The sequence below is a fragment of the Poromitra crassiceps genome (genome assembly GCF_964638095.1).
Source record: "Poromitra crassiceps genome assembly, chromosome: 15".
NCBI classification, from domain to species: Eukaryota; Metazoa; Chordata; class Actinopteri; order Beryciformes; family Melamphaidae; genus Poromitra; species Poromitra crassiceps.
The window spans coordinates 24919660-24941867 of NC_139634.1; the positions used below are offsets into that span (position 1 = coordinate 24919660).

The 22208-nt window shown below is 45.1% G+C and overlaps 1 pseudogene across 1 annotated transcript; it reads left to right on the plus strand.

The window, feature by feature from the left end:
- The first annotated feature begins 16678 nt into the window (after positions 1–16678).
- LOC310790139 (high mobility group protein B1 pseudogene) lies at positions 16679–17185 on the plus strand (annotated as a pseudogene). The gene has a single exon. The product of its transcript is annotated as a high mobility group protein B1 pseudogene (transcript).
- The last annotated feature ends 5023 nt before the right edge of the window (positions 17186–22208 follow it).

Consider the following 22208-nt stretch of genomic DNA (forward strand, 5'->3'; position numbering starts at 1 on the left):
GACAAATGTGGAGGGCTCGTCATGACAACCGCTACTACTCTTTAAGTAAAAAGGAAGAAGGCAGATAGTAGAATAGAGACAGAGAGCAAGCATGGCACTGTGGGAAAACCCTAAAAATCCAGAGATGCTGCCATCCAAGATATGATCCAAATATCAGCTATAGCTACAGATTGGATAGTCTCCGATCATTAGAGTCACAGAATAGTAGTAGCTTCACTGTAGCAGGCTACAGTAGCTGGCCCACACTTTGTTGACATAGACGAAATATGACATGAAGGGCCCATAGGCCTGGACGTATAAAGTACCCCAACCCTCACAGCGCACATACGCACAATTAAGGCCAGAATAATAACTAAAGACATGCATCGCAATAGGATTTACAGGACAGCCACCTGAACACTCAAAGCAAACAGCACAATAACTAAATAAATTCACCTTTATCTCAATGCAGAGTACAAAATTTACTTTTTTGTCAACCAGCCAAATGGCTAGTAAATTTTCACATTTTACCAGCCACTCAATAGATTACATTGTTTTTGTTGAGTGACGGCTGGAACACATCAGAAGCTGGTCACAACTTGTACTGACTTCATGCCCGGCTGCACGCGGCCGCTAGCGGCTCGCATCAAAAATGTACCCGATGCCGAAACTCTCTCTGCAGGACGCGAGACGTGTCGAGAGGCGGATCCCCAAGGCCGATGTGATCCGTCTCCCCTTTTACCAAGAACGCCGAAATGAAACTGCCTCCGCGAGGCGAGTCTTCCACGTCGGATACGCTTCTGATGTGTCCCAGTGAAGCAAATCTACCAGCCCCTTGCATATTTTACCAGCATTTGGCAATTTTCCAGAAACTTATGTACTGTAACATTTTGTCAAAAATAAAGGGTTGGGGCCCAAAGGGATCATTTTGTCGCAGCATTGTGCCGCTAGTATCGTCATTCCATGGTAGCATAGTATCTCACGGTAGTATAGTATGTCACGGTAGTATTGTAGTAGCATTGTATAAAGCAGATAGTCGGTATAGTAGGCAGCGTAGCATTTTGGTACCACAGTAGACCGTTGGCACCGGTATATCGTGCAACATCTTTGTAGCATTGATCAATACTACACAGGTTGTATTTGTGAAGCCCATATAACCTGAAGATTCAAATGAAACATTTTGATCAGATTGCACATTGCAGGAATACGCAGGGTGAGGTGAGGTTAGGTAAATAGAAATATTGAAAGTGTCTCTGTCAAGTTTGCAAAAAGAAAAAGACAGTTGATGACAGGACTCAAGAATGTATCTAGCTCCACAACTTCATTTGACTGTCACTTTTCATTAAAATGATTCTCTGCAGACTCTCACTACTTTGACCTCCATTTAAAAAGATGCCCATATAATCCAGGGAGTGGATTCATTATTAGATGAACTGATGCTCTGGAAAAGACTGTTTATCAGTCATGTGACAGAGAATTCAAGAGAGTGATGACCTGTCTTTTTAATGCGACTAAAAACAGATTTAAGTTTTGGCCTGAAATTCATCCATTTTAAAGATATTGAAAAGCACCAGCTAGCTCCAAAAATATTAGCCTGATATTCAGACTGCATCGTCAATTCATAAAGTAATTTCTTCTTCGTCTGAGATTGCACTCACTTCAGAGCATTTCTATGAGGGGGCGGGCTTTGGTCTTCCCTAACCAATCACTAGAGACCCAGGTGTCCACGGCAACCTAACCTTACTACACCAGGCTCTTCCTGAGGCAACCGGCCTGCAGGGCAGGGCAGCCGCAGCAGTCTTACTAGTCACAAGCTAACGTAGCTAGCTAATGCTAGCCAGCTTCTCCATATTAAGCAGCTACTTTTCGTTTTAACGAACGTCTTGTCGTACACTGTGGTAACTAATAAGACGTTCGTTAAAATGAAAAGTACAAAGTCGGCAGACTTTGGCTGCTTAATGTGGAGCTACGTTAGCTTTGGCCACAGCTGTGTCTGTTTCTGTTGTGCATGATTGACAACAGCTTTAGCCAATCAGCGCCCGTGATTGGATTTTCAACCCGATAAATATTGCTTGCACATGGCAATGCCAGACCCAGAAGAGCCAAATCCACAACTGTGGAGTGAGCATGGCTTCAAAGGTCTGGAGCCAGGCTACCAAAAATATGGCATAGGTCTTCAAAAACCAATATCAGTCAAACCCTAAGTGAGAGAACTGACACGACCGAACTGAACACATCCCTAAAGTAAACCCCCATCCCTATTGATATTTCGTATAGAGCAGGCGAGCTTAAGGCACACTTCTGATTGTAAGAAGAAATTCCGAGGACCGCCTTTCCAAATAAATGATAGACAAAGAAAGAAAGAAAAAAAACATGACATGACAAACAAGGAGAAAATAAATAAACTGGGCGTCTGTGCGTTTTGCCACTGTCAGCTACGTGGCGATATTCAAACATAACTGGTCATTGAAATTACAATTAGACTGTTTTATGTTTAGGTACAACAGTGTGCAGAAATAGGGGAAGAAAAAGGCGAGGATAACATATTTTCGCTGCATGCAGAACATTGTCATTTACCTCCGCCTCCCAGCGAGCTAGCATAACATGGCTGCAACGTATTCGTCTTTTTTTTAGCTTTAACTTGAAAATATTTTGCAGCCCACTAGAGGGCGCTCATGCCCCAGGTATGGGCCACAAACCAGTGGTTGACAAACACATATAGAGCTGAACTTTTCCGCTCTACAGCGAGTTTCCCAGAAGACTCCACCATGCAGCGCTCGCCCAGCCATCCCATCTTGATTGCCAACAGCTTCACTCCGAGGACCAATCAAGCCGGGCTCGTCGTCAATAAAGACCCCGACCCCATGCAATCGCTGCTTGACCCGAGTCACAGGCTCACAGCACCAAGCAATTGAGTCACCCAGACGAGTCACACAGACAATACACCCAGACGAGTCACACAGACGAGTCACACAGACAATACACCCAGACGAGTGACACAGACGAGTCACAAGCTCACAGCCCCGAGCAGACAAGTCACACAGACAAGTCACAGGCTCACAGCCCCGAGCAGACGAGTCACACAGACAAGTCACAGGCTCACAGCCCCGAGCAGACGAGTCACACAGACAAGTCACAAGCTCACTGCCCCGAGCAGACGAGTCACACAGACAAGTCACAAGCTCACTGCCCCGAGCAGACGAGTCACACAGACAAGTCACAAGCTCACTGCCCCGAGCAGACGAGTCACACAGACAAGTCACAAGCTCACAGCCCCGAGCAGACGAGTCACACAGACAAGTCACAAGCTCACTGCCCCGAGCAGACGAGTCACACAGACAAGTCACAAGCTCACAGCCCCGAGCAGACGAGTCACACAGATGGGTCACAGGCTCACAGCCCCGAGCAGACGAGTCACACAGACAAGTCACAAGCTCACAGCCCCGAGCAGACGAGTCACACAGACAAGTCACAGGCTCACAGCGCCGAGCAGACGAGTCACACAGACAAGTCACAGGCTCACAGCGCCGAGCAGACGAGTCACACAGACAAGTCACAAGCTCACTGCCCCGAGCAGACGAGTCACACAGACAAGTCACAAGCTCACAGCCCCGAGCAGACGAGTCACACAGATGGGTCACAGGCTCACAGCCCCGAGCAGACGAGTCACACAGACAAGTCACAGGCTCACAGCGCCGAGCAGACGAGTCACACAGACAAGTCACAGGCTCACAGCCCCGAGCAGACGAGTCACACAGATGGGTCACAGGCTCACAGCGCCGAGCAGACGAGTCACACAGACAAGTCACAAGCTCACAGCCCCGAGCAGACGAGTCACACAGATGGGTCACAGGCTCACAGCGCCGAGCAGACGATACACACAGGGCTGCTGTGCTGTCAGCCCACACAGCTGCCAGGTGGAGGGGTGCAAAGAGAAGCATCGTGTTTTTAACCTTTGTCCGGGCAAAGTGGACTGAACTCTATGCTCTCTTCCAGCGGGGGTCTGCTTCTCATTTAAATATAGTTCCACACATTCCAATTCATTATCACTCCCAACTCATCAAATACTGCCGTTTGGTCAGGACCCCCCTTTGCCTCACTTTTTAACGGGGGGCTTTTTTGGGGTCATTTTACAACGCCACCAGACGGTGGTCTAACACCTTTCTAGCTAACAACTTGTGTTACGGTTATGTTTAGGCCAAGTAAAACAACTTGGTTAGGGTGCAGGTTTGTGTTAGGCTTAAGTAACAAAAATGTTAAATGTGACTAACTAAGCCCTCATTCACACAGGACGCGGAACGTAAGCAGAACTGAAGCTATTTTATTTTAACAGAATAAAATAACAATTTTATTACTATTACTACTTTATCTTACTATTACTATTTTATCAGAATCAGAATCAGAATCACTTTTATTGCCACAGTATGCAAGTTACATACGAGGAATTTGTCTTAGTGTCTGTATGCAGCGTAGCGGTCAGATCAATATACAGAGATAAGAAGTAGAAAAGCTAGATAAAGACAATCACAAAGTTGCAAGTGCAATCAAATCGAGGGGAGGAGTGTTCCGTGGATAATAAATATGAATTTACGTTGAATTTACATGAGATTTACAGACTGAGTTAAATAGGCAGTCAACATGAATTTACAGTTGGAGTTAAATATGAGTTTACATTGAATGTACATGAAATTTACAGTCTAAGTTAAATAGCATTAAATAAGCGGTGAATTTACAGTCTGAGTTAAACAGGCATTAAATTAGATATGAGTTACAGTTTTATGGGGGGGGGGGATTCAGCTGAGTTCAGGAGGAGGTAGTGGGTTTGTGGGTGGGGGGGGGGGGCGTGTTGTTGGTGAGGTCCTTGGTGGAAGGGGTTTCCGGTTTCCGGGCCTTGGTTGGTATTATGTAAAATACTCCAATGCGAGTAGCCATAATCATCACTAATGGTATAAAAGTTATTAAGGGCAAAGGGAAAGTTGTTTTTGACTCTGTACTCCTGATGCGCTGAGCTAATTACTGACAAAGCGCCATACTGCATGTATCTGTTCATCTGACAGACAAGTACCGGAGTCCAACCGTGTCAATTTGTTTCCTTGACAAGCTGTCACCAGCTGCACTGCCCAGGGGTTTTCACACAATCAAAAACTCCATCCCCACAACGCGGAGAAGCCGATCCATTCAACGACCCATTGTTGTCTTGCATTGTCCGCTGTGCTATTTGCAGCTACCATAAAGAGCCTGTTGCTAATTGGAATGACAAAAGCGTGGCTACGTGCTGCTGATGCACCTGCATCCACACATAAAAAGACTTCAAAGTCATTAATGTCAACGCGACGGGGAGAAGAGAGCGCAGATGAATGAGGCAAATGCACACATACGCACACGTGCAACTGTGAACACGCATACAAACTACACATTCCCCGCACGGCACGGGAAGAGAAAGGCAAGGCTGGGAGTCACATTACAGATACAGGCCCCGAGGGAGCAGTGACCATATTACAAGTCCAAAGAGGAAGAAAGAAAGCCATATTAATGCATCTTTCATGAGCTTGGCCCCTTGGCCCCACAGTCCCGCAGCAGCCTGGCTGTAGCGGCCGGCTAGCTGGCTGCCTCTCTGGGGGCCAATGGGCCATGGGTTTCCCCTGTACCGTTCGCCCCATGCAGCACATCTGGGGACTAGCGTTAGCTAACACATGTGATCGGATTACCCTCACAGCCTTGGTAATTTCATACACACTCCATCCCAGGCTGAACACGACAAAGGAAGGGTGTGTGTGTATATGTGTGTGTGTGTGTGTGTGTGTGTGTGTGTGTGTGTGTGTGTGTGTGTGTGTGTGTGTCCATTGGGATGTGCTCTTTGTCTCAGGGCAAGCCAGAGAAGCTGCTATCAGTCTTGATCAGGGCAGAGTTAGTTTCTAATCCCTCTCCTGACAGGGGGGAAGCCTGCTTAGCTGCTTCGCCTTGAGAGGCCAAATTACTGCAACAGGACAAAAATGCTTTCAAGGTGTTCATTTCAAAATGCTTTAAAAGCCCACCCCCAGTGTATTTTGTCATTTTTAAGATATTTAATGTTTTCACCACTGTATTTTTGGACAAATAACCCAATTTTTCAGAACGTGTTTGTTAGTATAAAGTTAGTCACAGGGATGCAAACTAGTCACCTTTAGGTGGTTTTATGTCTCCCCTGGTATCTGTCACCTTTTTCACTACCCATGACTTTGCATCCCTGCACTTAAATTAATGGAAGTTAAATAATTTCAATGACTTTCCTTACCACACACTAATGAAAAAACATGTATTTGCCAGTGATTATCTTAACTGCATATTACTCTAGTTCGGAGCGTGGAGCGGAGCGGGGGGATTTTGGCTTGAGGGTTTGGCGTGAGCGGGGACCAGAGTGGTACCGGAGCGAAAGTTGGAGCGCTCAGTCCCGCTCCAGTTTCGATCACAACATGTTTGAAACAGAATGCATCGGTGCGTGGCCATGTGCACACCCACTATTTTCTTGCCAGCTGCTGCGAGACGAGAAGGAAGAGAAACGAACATGCAGCCGACTCTACTGAGCTCATGTTATTTGTAGTGAGCAATGCCCATTGCCCAGGTGTTTAAATGCAAATTAAAACACCCTGGCCTTTTGATCTCTTTTATTCTTTTGAGCGGAGCGGTGAGTGTGAGCGGGTGAAATCTGTATGGAGCGGTCTGGAGCGGAGCGGCCATGAGCGCTGGAGCGGGTGGAAAGAGCTGCTCCGTGAGCGAGGAGCGGTAATTATCACCGCTCGCCTCCACTCCAGTTTAAACATTAATCTGTCAGTGATCCCTTTGAGGTTCAGTATATATATTTTATTTGGGGGGGGGGGGGGGGCTTAGATTAATCGACTAATTGGAAAAAATAGTTGTTAGATTAATCGAGAAGAAAATAGTCGTTTGGGACAGCCCTATAATTATAAGAAGAAGAATAGACAAATATCTCCAGCCCCCAGATCTATTCATCTATCATTCATGGTTTAAAGCCCTCAAAATAAGTGCAACATTTTTCTTTCTCTCTGCATACAAGTAAACAAGGGAGAGACATCACTCTCATCACAGCATTCAAATTTTGCATTGGGGCTAGACTTTATGGACAGTTCTATTGAGGTGAATGGAGCGGGCATGGAAAGTACATATAAAAAGTAGAGCGCGCACATCCACTCAAATTGCAGGTGCAGGACAAAAGTGGGCATGGAAAGTCCCACAATAAACCATCATAAAGGTGTTGTTTCACCTTTGATTGAAAAATGCTTACACAGATTGCCCCCCCCGCTTCTAATAGGGTACTTTTCTGTGTGTCCATCAAGGCTAATGCTGAAGTCTAACAATTCATGAAGTGGTAGAAGGAGCTTTTAATTATTTATTGTATACTAAATATAGGCTACTGTAAACACAATTTTCAGATGAACAATTGTTACTATTTATGATATAATTTAATTGGTATGTCCCCTTTTCGCTCTTTGCTGTAGTTCTTTTGTCATTGTGCGTGTTAATAAAGTAGCCTACAATAAAACGTAAAAAAAAAATGCAGTGATGACTGTAATGAGCTGAGCTCACCCCTGCGGTAGTCACAAGACCACGGTATTGTGGGCGGTTACCGTCAGCCGTACAGGGTGCCACGGCACACACTATGGGAACCTCTGCCTCAAAAGTGGAGTACTGATTGACAAGGGTGCTAACCTGAAGGTGGGTCCCTAAACTGCCTGGACTAAATTGCCTTTTGTCCTCATGTGGTTTAAATATACAAAGATTGCAAATAAAACAAATAAAAAATCTGGACATGCGCCATAAATCCTGGCTACGGCCCTGCAAATTACCCAAGCTGATGCTGTTGATCTCTACAAATGAATATTTAGATTTAATGACCTGCCCCTCTCCTCACTGACATGAGGTCCCCCCCCCCCCCCCCCCCCCCCCACACACACACACACATCTCAATGTAATAATCTAATGGTTGAGAATCGGACAGTTGACCACAATTCACTGATATCCGTTGGCTTGCTGCCACAGAGCAGAGATCCGCTGTTGATTTAGTGCGTTACATTTGGTGATCTCTGACTTCACGCTGTTAAATCATCTGACTTTTTCATCCAAATAAATGTCTCTTTAGCTGCTCTCCATCAACAATTGATACAATAAAGATTTAACGTAGACACATTTCCTGAAAGCTTTTACATTTGCTGTTTACGGGTGACAGTGAGTGGTGCTCAGGGTTGGGGAGTAACAGAATACATGTACAGTACATGTATTTAAAGTACAGTATTTAAAATACAAAATATGAGGAAGTGTATTCCATTACAATATAATTGGTGGTATTCTGAATACAGTTACTCTCTGTAAAAATAGATTACTTTAAAGCAGCTACGAGCAAGATTTTCGATTGTTATTAAACAGTATAATTACAATATTGATGCATCACATCTTACCTATAATAGTAGCTGAGACCAAAGCCGTGTGAATCGGAGATTGCTCTCTTGATGATTATTAAGTCTGTGTCTGTCTAAACTCGCGTCACCAGGGGGCTCTCTCTCTCTCTCTGCCTACCGGCGGACCGGATAAACCCGGAAGTGAAACACAGCTGCCTGCCTTCCCCCGTTCGCGCTGCCTAGCAACATACCATAAACAAGGAGAATGCCATGCATACTCTCGCGAACATCTCTCGTTATATTCTAACAGGTTTTTTGTAAGTTATTTTGTGGTTATGGCCGAAGTGGCTGCTGCAAACCGTTTAATTTCACTTCCTGATCTGCCCTGGCCACAGACAGACTAACACTGGCCGATTCACTCGGGGTTCAAGCGAGACTACTCTGCGTTGGTCTCGTCTACTATTAGAGGTAAGATGTGATGCATTGATATTAAATTTTGACTGTTTAATAACAATCGAAAATCTTGCTCGTAGCTGCTTTAAGAGATTACTTAAAGTCCCTGGAAACCAAAATCCACAAAAACGTTCTAACTATGTTATTTAGGGTCTTATGTTAGTAATTTTGTGCCTCCGAAATTATTATACATTACTTTCAACCCAAAGCCTTAAAATCGACACTTTTCTACAAGATTCTACAAAGTACTTCCTCATTGAAGACAGCAGTGCGCGAGGTGCTAAAACGCAGGAGCTTATGACGTCATAAGCTCTATATAACCTTTGCAATCCGCACCCACCCTCCTTTTGTCCGTTCTTTGCCCCCAGTGACAGCGCTCCCTCGCTGTCCGTCTGCCTCCCACTCTGTGTGCGAGCTCTCTCTCTCTCTCTCTCTCTCGGGACTAGTGAGAGAGCACAGAGAGAGACACACAGGCTGCTGACTCGAGGTTACTCTCTCTCACACACACACACACACACGTCAATCTCTCTTTCTCTCTTTCCCTCCCCTCTCTCTCTCTCTCTCTCGGGACTAGTGAGAGAGAGCACAGAGAGAGACACACAGGCTGCTGACGCGAGGTTACTCTCTCTCACACACACAAACACACACACACACACACACAGTCACACACACACACACACACGTCGATCTCTCTTTCTCTCTTTCCCTCCCCCCTCTGTCTCGCGCTCTCTCTCTCTCGGAAAACCTGCTGCAGACGGGACACGCCCACACATTCCGCGGGAGAAAATACACTCTAAAAAATAATCGATTCTCATGCGTTTTGCCACACCTGTCAAACCTAAATTTATATACTTTGCGACGTTCATCATCGTTCAAATTTGGCTGGTGGCTTATTAACATAGGGTCCTGTGATGTGATGAACTCAAAATGCTAAATAATAAAGAAATATTTCTGGTTTCCAGGGACTTTAATTTGTTTTGTTTTATTATCTCTAAAATTCATATAAACTACACATTTCCCATGTCAGATTAAAAAAGAAATTTCAACAATTTCTGCATGCAGTGCACCTGCCACACACTACAAGACAATGGCAATGTCATAGGAGATACAGAGTCAGGACATTTATATAACAATAATAATAATAATAATGATAATACTGGAATAGAATTTAATAATCCATCCATGTAAGCTTAAGCAAGTGTTAACTACATTTTAGGGCATGTATTCAGTATGTATTTTGTATTTGTTTGATGTATTTTCCTATTTCTCTTAATCACTGACTTCTGCAAAAGATCAATTTCCCACTTGGTTGTATGGGCTAGATTATTCTCATGTTACAAACAGAACGGCCCACAAAAAGCCAACCCACATGCCCTCATTTCCTTTCAATTAGTGCGTTTTGTCTATGAGGATTTCTTATAAGAATAAGACTCACTTTAATCAGCGTCACTGTGGTAAACAAACTGCTGGCAGCATCGACACAGATCAAACCAGTCGTTATGTCATGTCTCCATTTAAATGACTGGAGGTCTATTTCCAACATGTCTCTATTTAAATGCCTGGAGGTCTATTTCCAACATGTCTCTATTTAAATGCCTGGAGGTCTATTTCCAACATTACCCATTCTCATTTAGATATCTTGAGGTGAGAGGTCAAGGGACCCCTTTGAAAATGTCCATGCCAGTTTTTCCCTCGCCCACTTCCCGCCAAGGCATGACGTGGCTGGGACCAATGGATGCCCTAGCCTAGGTCTTCTAGTTTCTTGGATATAATACCTTCACCTTACCTTTGAAAATGAGCCCGCTACAGCCTCTGAGTACAGTAATATCTGCCTCCAGTGGCCGCAAAGCCTTTGCACCACCTCCCGCCCCCCCCAGCAAGGGGATTGCCCGATCCCATAGATAATTGATCTTTTTCACAGCAGCCATTTTGTATTTAAACGGCAACACACAGGTGCAACCAAGACATTAATGAGGGTTTCCAACTTCCAAATCATTTAGGTGTTCCAGTGCTGGGACCCTCATTCATGTTTTGGTTACACCTGTGTTCACTCTCCCTTTTAGACACAGTGGCTGCTGTGAAAAATGCCCCTCAAGCCCAGGTTGCAACAGTTGTGAATGGGCTGAGAGGGTGATGCATATGGTGCATGTGCATGCTGGTATTTCTGTGCCTTTGATGAGGACAGGCAGGTGGATTATTATGCTACTTCTGGCTCCCTGTGTTATGTGTACAGTGTGCGGTGGGCCCAGGGGCCTACCATAAATACAGGCTTTAACATTCACATCCATGCAGGCCAAAAACACCTGAGGGAGGAGGGACACTAGAAGGAGTTGTGCTTGCGTGTCAGAGTTAAGGCTGAAGTGGATTTGTGTCCCTGGTGAGATGGGGGGAGGAAGAGGAGGAGTGGGAAAAGACAAGAAAACAGGGGAAAAAGGCTGGAAGCAAAGCGTTCATCTCATCTGTACCCCGCAGATGACAGACAGACAGAGACAGATGGACAGAGACAGACACAGACAGACAGACAGACAGACGACAGACAGGCAGACAGACGACAGACAGAGCCTTCAGCAGCCAGCTACACTTACATTACACTAATGTACATTAGCAGGAACGCTAGCCCTTCTGAGGCGGCTGCCATCCTCATTGGCTCGTACACACACGCACGCACGCACACACACACACACACACACACACACACACACACACACACATCAGCGCACACATATGCACTCGCTGTCAGCTAGGGAAACCGCAAAGTTAGAAAGCTGCTCACAGGGGAAAGCACACTACATCCCGAGGAATGGAAGAAGTCAGTCTTCTGATGTCATTAAAGCAAAACAAGAAGAAGAAAAAAACAGCATAGTCTAATTAGCTGTCTCCAGCGTGTGTGTGTGTGTGTGTGTGCGCATATGTGTGTGTGCGCATATGTGTGTGTGCATATGTGTTTTTGTATATGCATGGGGGAGCACAGTCTGGCAGGTTGACTGGAGCGTGTTGTAGTGATTTGTAACCCTTAAGTAACGCCGGACGCCTCGCCGGTTTCAATTTACAACCTCTCTTAACGAGCTAACCCCTGGCTCTGGTGCCCCCCCCCCCCCCAACACAAACACACACACACCTCACGACCACCACCACACCCATCGTGATCAACCCTTATCCTTTCTACCAGGTTTCCACACCTTCTTACTATAAACATACAATTCAAGGACTTTCCAGGCCCAATTCCCTCAAATTCAAGGTCCCAACCATAGGCAGTAAAAGAGATGGGCGGAGTTGTGTGTGTGTGATGTCACCCGTTGGAATGTGGACCGCTGCCATCTTGGTTTTCACGCAGCCTGCTCGAGAACAGGAGTTTCCCACAGAGCCACAACTCTGCCTGCTATTATTAATTGTTGCAGTTCGCTACCCTCTCTCATAGATATGGTAGTATTAATTGTTTGTACGTCTTTTATATATCATTCCTTTCTCTAAGGCTGTCATTGGGGAAGTGACGTGGTTCGCTTAAGGGGGGAGTGACGTCATATTAAGGCAGCATAAGATTCTCCCGGAAGCAAAGATCGGGCGGGTTTACGCTCTGGTCACGTGACGGCGTTGAGAAGAGGACTGTGAGCACTTTCCGCGCTATCTGCACAAGACTACGGCTCCAATGTTCTTCTGTGATTTGGACATCCAGTTCTCTTTCCCATTGTGCCCGTATATTGGATGTATCAGCTCCGCCCTGGCGTGTATTCAAATAAAAGTCTGATATAAGGTGAGGAGTATAGGGGGAGCGTCTCATTATTTCTCTGATTGTAGAGCGGGCCAGTGTCCTATAAGAGGGAACATGTTTCTGAATGTAATCCCTTATCTGCAAATACCTAAAGAAGTCTTGTGTAGGCAATCCTATTTTATGGATAAGTTGTTGAAATGAGGGGAAAACATCAACATACAGATCTGAAATGGTCACAATACCCGCTCTTTCTGGAATGGATGCGGGGAATAAAGGGTTTCCTGTTATTGGCATCAGTAGATATAATGAGCTCCAATCATTGTGTTTGCATATCTGTTTCCAGATGTCATCTGATGTCATCTGACGTATTAACAGGTTGTCATTATACTTAGAACGTTGTGCTCTGGATGAGGCCAGAAGGATAGTCTCTGGTTTATATGGATAACAGTCTTCCCTTTCTAATGTTAACCAGGTAGGTGAGTGTTGGATGGTATGAAAATAAAACATAATAACTCTGGCATTTGCTGCATAATAATATCTAATGAAATCTGGCAAACCCAGCCCGCCCTCACATTTAGGTTTACATAGATGACTCTTTTTAATCCGATGGCTTTTATTGTTCCACAGAAAGGGATTTATTATTGAGTCTAATTTTTTAAAGAAATTCTTAGTTATGTAGACTGGCAAATTTTGAAAGAGATATAATATTTGAGGGAGGCTGATCATTTTGATTGTATTCGCTCTACCAATAAGGGAGAGAGGGAGGGTTTGCCAGTACCTCAGAGACATCTGCAGTTTCGTAAGAAATGGTGGGACGCTTTCTTTATATAAGTCAGCGTATGTAGGCACATTGTAAAGCGCTTTGGATAAAAGTGCTATATAAATGCAGAATGCAGTCCATTTACCATCCATTTACCATGTGACCTCGGCCCTTGCACACCGGGGAACCAGGTAAGCTAGCCACTCCTCTCTCTAATGACAGCCTTGTTGTTTTCATGTTGCGAGGCTCGGTGCAATTTGTTGCCCTAGACCGAGCTCACTAGAATTATTCTACCAAACCTGTAACATACAGTAATGAATTCCCTCAAATCCACATGGCATAGTTCATTACGGTTAAAACACTGAGCATGTTCACATTTTCCAAGCCGTAGGCTCGCTTAGCGTTAGCTTCCTCGCTTGTTTGCCTGCATCATTCAACTTCAATCGCTCATGCAGCACGACGAAGGAAGACACACGCTGACAGCAGAACGTAGCCTGTTTAGGCAAAACAATATATCAAAAGAACTTTAATTTCGACTCTTGTGCAAAATATATGAATTCAAGCTCTTTAAATGACCAGTCTATTTAAGTTCAACAATTTTACAGGCTTTGACTTTTCTCTCTCTCTCAAATTAACAAACTTTTAAGGATTTTATTTATTTATTTGATTTATTAAAAAAAATATTGTCTTCATGTAAGTAATCAACTGGGGAAGTTTCATTATGACAGGTTTACCCTATTCACTGGAATTTAGGCCCCCAGCTCTTGGGACTAATCTTGGATTTGTCAATAAATAATTAACTGATGGTAATTTCACTGATTCAGCTGTATTCCTTGAGCCTTAAAACCTGGAGGTAGATACCAAAACCACCTTTCTAGGTTGAATAGTAATTGACACAAACCGTTTTTGTTCAGCGGCCATATTAGATTAGGCGCCATGGCGATCCCGAGGGTCACAGGCTCGGACGAGCATACCCTACATCTGAGCCAAATCTGGTGCTTTTACATGAATTTGTGTAAAAATATCCCTAAGGGCCTGGACTACCAGGGATGCTCAGTTTGGCGATCGCACGCACGCGCGCACACACACACACGCACGCACACAAATACACATACACACACACACACACACACATGTGCATGCACGTAAACGCACGCACACACACACACACACACACACACACACGCTCCATCTCATGGAAATCAGAAAACTGGGGTTAATGTTCTCTGGCTGAAGGAACAATGTCTCCTCTGTGTCTCTGTCTGTCTCTTCCTCATTACAGCCTTATTAACTTATCTGTGACCTTTGACCCCTGGCCCCTGACTTTAGAGAGGAAGTGGAGATAAATTAGAGCACGATGTGCCCAATCAGCACAGGAGACTGCTAACCCCTCCAACTCCATAATCCCTACGATTAAATTTCCCCTTATTAATGTTGCGCCATAAGTCTTTCAGTCCTCATTTGTTAGCAGCAGGTCACGGGAGTTAACACAAGTCGAGGAAGTGTGTATGTGTGTGTGCGGAGGGCGGGGGGGGGGGGGGCAGATACCCTCTCTTCACTAGCAGTACATTTCTTGTATGGAGCTAATGTATTTCAGTGTGTATCATACTGTAAGTTTCAAAGTTGTCATGTCCTTATGCTACTTTTAAACGGCCACTTTTCAGCCACCTTCTTTATCGTTACAAAATCTGTAGTATATACGTATGCTAATGAACAATGTTTAATCTCCATCTTGCGTTGACCAAGAGGTACCCCCATTCATTCACAGAACTGCCTGGTAAATGGACTGCATTTATAAGGACCGTTTACTATCACTATCATAATTATTACTCCCTCTACCTTTATTTGCAGAAATTTGTGGACCTTAATGATCATTATGACATCATTTGGTAAAGCAAGTTCTGCAAATGAACGGGGAGCTCTCGTTCCAGGCAAGATGTAGGGAAGTTAAACATTGTTCATTTTCATATACTACTGATTTTGTAATGATATACAAAGGTGGTTGAAAATCAACAAAGTGTATGGAGTCAATACAAATAAAAATAATTTGAGTGTGTCCTGGAGGCTTTGGAGACCACTGTTCCAGCCCAGAGGGGGTCTAACTCCCAGGGGGAGGTCTAATCCCACGGGTCCACTAGTAAGAAGAATGAGACGTCTCTCTCTCTGTGTGTGTGTGTGTGTGTGTGTGAGAGTGAGTGAGTGAGAGAGAGAGAGAGAGTGTGTGAGAGAGCAGAATTGTGTTCGGCCACAGCTATGCCATTTTACATGCGATCAGGCTGAAACCTCTTAGGAAGTGTAAAGAGCACCCCTGCAGGTAGTCTCGCTGGCCAGCCTTCTCTCCATTCTGTCCGAGGAGTCTGGCGCCGCAGGTCTCCATAACTGGGATAAACCCTCCCCTGCTCTACTCTGCTCTCCCATTTGAGCGACTGTTTCGGTGGCAGCCGGATGTCCGCTCCCGGCTTATTACAAACTTTGTCATTGGCTCCGACCATGTCAATCAGAGCGGCTTCCGCTCCCTCCTCCCTGTGTGTCGCTGTAAATAGTGCCTTGCCGCCGCAGTGAAAACAACAACGCTAACTAGCTAGCAAGCTAACGGCAGAAACCTACACGCTAGCTCGTTGCTACACGCTGAAAACGGCAAGTTGGATTGTTTGAAACTATTTTCCAAGGGCACTGCCGCTAAGCGCCGCCCATCGCAATCCCACCATGGAGACCTGCGGCGCCAGACTCCTCGGACGGAAGGGAGAGGAGGCTGGCCAGCGAGACTACCCTGTGGGTGTCCTAAGGCAGGCAGATTTTTGAATTGGGTAATTAGGGCCGGTTAATTGCCCTAATTACCTATCGATTGCCCTAATCCTAATGATGATGTTACTCGAGCAATGATGACATCATCTGGTGACATCATCACTGATGACATCACTCACTGATGACATCTTTGGAGACCACTGTGTTCCAGACGAGGGGGGTCTAACTCCGGGGACTGCCCCCTAGTCCGATACCTCACGAGTCCGACACCTCATGGTTTTGGGTTAGGGTCTGGGGGAGGTTAGGTTTAGGCGTGGGGGTGGGAGAGGTTAGGTTTTGGGTTAGGGTCTGGGGGAGGTTAGGTTTAGGCGTGGGGGTGGGAGAGGTTAGGTTTTGGGTTAGGGTCTGGGGGAGGTTAGGTTTAGGCGTGGGGGTGGGAGAGGTTAGGTTTTGGGTTAGGGTCTGGGGGAGGTTAGCCTCTTTTTTCGGACTCGTGAGGTATCGGACTCGTGCCATGGCACCCTAACTCCCACGGGTCCACTAGTGTATAGAATTGGTGATGTGATCAGTGATGTCACTCTGGGTCTCTGAAACACTGCGACATATCTGTCCTCATATAACATTATTTGTTAACCCAAGATGGTGAAATACCCACGGAAGCCAAGGGCCAAAATGTACTCATATGCCTACTTTGTGCAAACATGCCGTGTGGAGGATAAGAAATGCCCTGAATCAGGTGTCAACTTTGCAGAGTTCTCCAAGAAATGCTCTGAGAGATGGACAAGGTTGCCTAAGGAGAAAGAGAAATGTTCTGAGCAATGGAGGACAATGTCGCCTGAGGAGAAAGGCAAGTTTGAGGATATGGTGAAACAAGATAAGCTCTGCTATGAGAGGGAAATAACCAAGGGCCAGAAGAAGAAGCGATTCAAGGACCGCAATGCCCCCAAGAAACCCCTGTCTGCATTCTTCATAATTCTGTGCAGACTTGCGCCCTAAGGTAAAGAATGAGCATCCTGGACTCTTGGAGAAATGTCAAAGAAGTTGCGAGAGATGTGGAACAGCTGAGCTGCAGAAGATAAGCAGCCATATGAGAAAAGGGCTGCCAAGAGAGATGACAAGGATATGATTGCTTACTGTACACAGTAACACAATCCATCTTAATGAGGATGAACACCACAAGTGATGATGTCATAATCACTGATGATGTCACAGTGTCTATGACATCATTAGCGTCTACATCACTAGCTACTTTCACACAGAGATCTCACAATATTAGTGTTCAGAAGGCCCGCAATGCTGGCAGCGTTGCCACAGAAAATGCTTTCACACAGGACCAAGCAGCCCCGCCATATTTCTGCCCCGGAGTGTGCTTTCAGATAGCATCCACCCCTCTTTGATTGAAATGAGGCGTGGAGTGAACCATGGGCGCTGAGTTTCCGTTATTATATATATATATATATATATATATACAGTATATATATATATATATATATATATATATACACACACACATATACAGTATGCATACCAGGACAGACGGTCCGTCCAGATGGAAGGAAGGACGGAGGTACAAAGTCAGTTATAGAAGCGGCTGCACCGCTTAAAAATAATAATGTATTTTGGTTTTCAACATTTTCAAAGTATGATTCTTCCATGAATCGTGCAAATTTATGTTTTTGGATGTTGGCCCGATTATCTCTCCTTAAAAGATAAAAACAAAACAAAAAACTATAACACCCAGCTCGCCCTCCCAAGTCTCGATGGAACAGAAACACACGCGTGCGCACACCCACACACGCACTCACACTGATCCACTCATATGAAAGCCCTCTCTCATGTTAACAGACCCACAGCCCTCTGACAGTCCTAACAGGATTTTGAAATGGGTTGGCTCCTGGTAATGAAATGCACATAGTGTTGCCCAGGGCAGCTTCAAACATGTCAACAAGGATGTTTTGGAGGAGTCTATCTCTCTCTCTCTCTGTAAGTAGGTTAGGTCCACTGTTACCACTCCATTACTGTGTGAGTATGACAAGATTAGGAGAAAAGTCTTGCATATGAGCTGTTAGCTGCAAACGCGTGTACTTGTTTACACATGTAACGTTTTAATGTCTACAAGAGACAATGGCCTCAACCTCCAAGAGAGTGGAAGTCCTTTCAATGTTTCCCTGATGGTGTTAAAGGGAAAAGCCTCCCATGTTAGATATCAATCTGTGGCAGGGCTTCCCAAACTTCTCACACCAAGTACAGCACCACTATGTACCAAACCTAATTCCCCCAGGGACCACTTCCCAATACAGATACCTTTTTTTGTCAAATGAGCTGGTTTAACCATGCAATTCATCTTATGTAGCCACGCCCATTTGACCCGGTTGTGTGCCGTGTGACGACTTCCGGCAAAAAAGAAAAGAAAAAGAAAAAGGCTGGCTGCTCCAATATCATCTAACTCTGAATTAACTAATAATTTAGCCAGTTGTATGTAACATACCAAATAAAAGCAAACGGCAATGTCTAAGAATGCAATGCCATGTAACTGGCTCATTAATTCTCGCATTCCAGGGGTTTACGTTAACGTCTGCGGGTCTTATAGACGTAAGTGGCTCGAGCTGTGCTCGGAGGAGAGAAAACCATCTGAAGCTTTCTTTGTTGGAGTCCAGGTATGTTTTACCAGAAAGTGCTCGTCATTGTCGACGATAACGTTATCTGACCTGGCTAACAGTGGATACTCCGCTTGCTTGCTGTGTACCGAGCTCAAAGTATTAGGCTACGTTCTTTGTTTTACCCCCTGCACTGTCCGCTACAAAAACAACTCTCTTCTTCTGACGTTCTTTTGTATTTGGCGCCGTGACCGCCGGAAGTGCTAACACGACCCGGAATAATTTGGCCCACCCCTGCGTCTGAACGTAAGGTGAATAGCATCGGAAAGGCTAAATAACATAAGGCTACTCGTTCAAAACAAACAAATAACATTTATTAAGAGCACTGACAAAACAGTTAGGGCTGTCCAAGAAAATGGAACACAAAATAATTCTAAAGCAAATTACATGCTCATTTGTAGGTGAACACACACAAACACACACACACACACACACACACACACACACACACACCATACCTGCCAACGCTGTGAAAAAGTGGAACCCTTTTATTTCAACATGTTTTTTTCCCCCTCAGCAAAATGTTGCCTAACTTGGGAGTGTTATTTAGCTACCTTCCTGACAAGCTAGCATGACATGGTTGGTACCAATCGATGCCTTAGGCCAGAGGTTTTTGAAGTGGGAAGCAGGCCTTCCCAGGGGGCCTCCAAGCATGTTCAGTGAATGCAGGTTCAGTGAATGCAGGTTCAGTGAATGCAGGTTCAGTGAATGCAGGTTCAGTGAATGCAGGTTCAGTGAATGCAGGTTCAGTGAATGCAGGTTCAGGGCATGCAGGTTCAGGGCATGCAGGTTCAGTGAATGCAGGTTCAGGGCATGCAGGTTCAGGGCATGCAGGTTCAGTGAATGCAGGTTCAGTGAATGCAGGTTCAGTGAATGCAGGTTCAGTGAATGCAGGTTCAGGGCATGCAGGTTCAGTGAATGCAGGTTCAGGGCATGCAGGTTCAGTGAATGCAGGTTCAGTGAATGCAGGTTCAGGGCATGCAGGTTCAGTGAATGCAGGTTCAGTGAATGCAGGTTCAGGGCATGCAGGTTCAGTCAATGCAGGTTCAGGGCATGCAGGTTCAGTGAATGCAGGTTCAGTGAATGCAGGTTCAGTGAATGCAGGTTCAGGGCATGCAGGTTCAGTGAATGCAGGTTCAGGGCATGCAGGTTCAGTGAATGCAGGTTCAGTGAATGCAGGTTCAGTGAATGCAGGTTCAGGGCATGCAGGTTCAGTGAATGCAGGTTCAGTGAATGCAGGTTCAGGGCATGCAGGTTCAGTGAATGCAGGTTCAGGGCATGCAGGTTCAGTGAATGCAGGTTCAGTGAATGCAGGTTCAGGGCATGCAGGTTCAGTGAATGGAAGTGAAAAAAAATGTCTGTGATTTGGTTAAAGAGATACTGTACATTAGTTCAGAGATACAGTAGTTTTGGGGAATTTGACCTTTTCCCACCTTCCCACAGTCAGAAAGTAATATCAGTCAGATGTTTTGAATGTATTAGGTATTAGTCTGAGGTATGTCAAACAGCAATATCAGGCTATCTTGGCTCATTTGTTGAGTGTCTATGGGATTAAATAACATAAGCATGATCCCATAGGCATCCAGGAATTGAGCGAGGGGGGCACCTTCTTCCAAGCCTATCTGGCGGGAGGCCCACAGTCTGTCATTGAAAACCTTTGCTTTAGGTCTTATAGTTTCATATGATACCAGAAACTTCACTCTGGCTTTTAAAGCCCCATACAGCCTCTGAAAGTAAATTTTCGAAATCACAATATTCAGGAACGATTGAAAATCGGCCCAAGCCCAAGACTCCATGCACTGCAATGCATGGAGTCTGGAAGGGTGGAAAGCCGTAGAAGAAGAATGGAGGGATCCTCTTAAAGGGGCAGCGTCATGGCATAGTTTTGAAAGTTTGGGCATTAAATGTATTTCCAGGTGGTTCCAGGACTTTCCAACTTGCCCATGTCCTTCCCCGGATGATAACCCACCTCCATGCAAATCTTCAGCCCAATCGGTCTGGCGGTATGGGCGTGTATAGACGACAGACACACAGATGGACAGACAACTTCAACTTTATTAGGTAAAAAAAATATTATTTTCCAATGGTCTCGCGGACCACCAGGTGGAGCCCTGTGGACCACCACCACAGTTTTGGAATCACTGACCTATGGTGTCCAATGCATTCCAGTGTACTGCTTGGTTATGTCTTACGTGATGTGGGTGGCTAGCGAGCATACCATAAGGTGAAGATGGTGTGAATAATAGGGATGGGGCCGATCCGATCAAATATCGGTATCGGGTGCCGATACTGACGTAATTCACGGATCGGATATTGCCGATCCACGTGCCGTGTGCGCCGATCCAGCAGGGCTCGTGCTGAGCCCCCAACGTAACATGAGACATGCCTCTGCTCCAGAAATTCCATTCCACAGCTTGCAGCGCGCTAGCATACAGCAGGCTGCTGTAACTCAACATCATGTCCATGGAGTGGAGATATTTACTCTTGAAAAAAAAGCAAGACAGCAACTTGTAATGGCACGAAGGCTAAAGTGATTACTGAGAAGTCCGTGTTGCCATGTTATTATCGCTGCATCTCTCCCCCTCTCTGATGTTGCATCAGATGATGGAGTTAATCATACATAGCAACAGGTTGTACTCATTTACACAAAACATTTCAGTGACAATAAAAAGACAAGAGACATACTGTATCTCGGCAATTAAGTCTTTTCACTTTTTTTTGGACATCGTTTAAAAAAGCAGAATCAGAGAAAAGGAAAACAAGAAAAGCATCTGCCAGTAGAGACAGGAAAACCTAGTGGGCTTATTCTGGGTCTCTACCTCAGGAATTAAACAAATACATTATTAAGAATAATCCGTACAAAGCATACTATAAACAAAAACAAGAGAAAAGAAGCAAGCAAACAATGAATAAGAATCAGGGAGATTTTGAGTTTAATGTTGGCAGATGTCTAATGTTGGCAGTATGCTAAAAATCCAAACCTGCTCATACCCAGTAAATCTTTGGAGGAACGACATGATGGTCGATCAATGTGATCGATTATTAGATGTTGATCACCAAGCTATCAGCCTAGAGAGAACATTGGTCCTGAATCCTACCTGGGTGCCATCTTTCCTGTGTAGATATGGCTGCTAGAGAATTCTGGCAGCTTTATCTTTCCTCTCCACTATAATGATAAAAACAACAGCATCAAAGCCTATTGTACCGGTGAGTTCTGCACCACATGAACTTCATGATTGGTTTGTGCGGTTCGTCTATGTCCTCCGCACATGGCGGCATGGGGAGCAATAGGGACGGTGAAAAAAGACAAAAAATAGGGTGTAAATCAAGGTCTATCTCCATGATAAGGGAGGCGATGTTTTTTGTTATTTTGAACTGCGTGAACTTTAAAAGCTTAAGATTTCAACATTTCTAGTTAGTTTCTGAAATCTGATTGGCCACCCCAGGTGAGGGTGCTGGTGTCCGTGGCCAACATTAGGCCTAATGTCTTTCAGAGACTCGGACTAATTCTT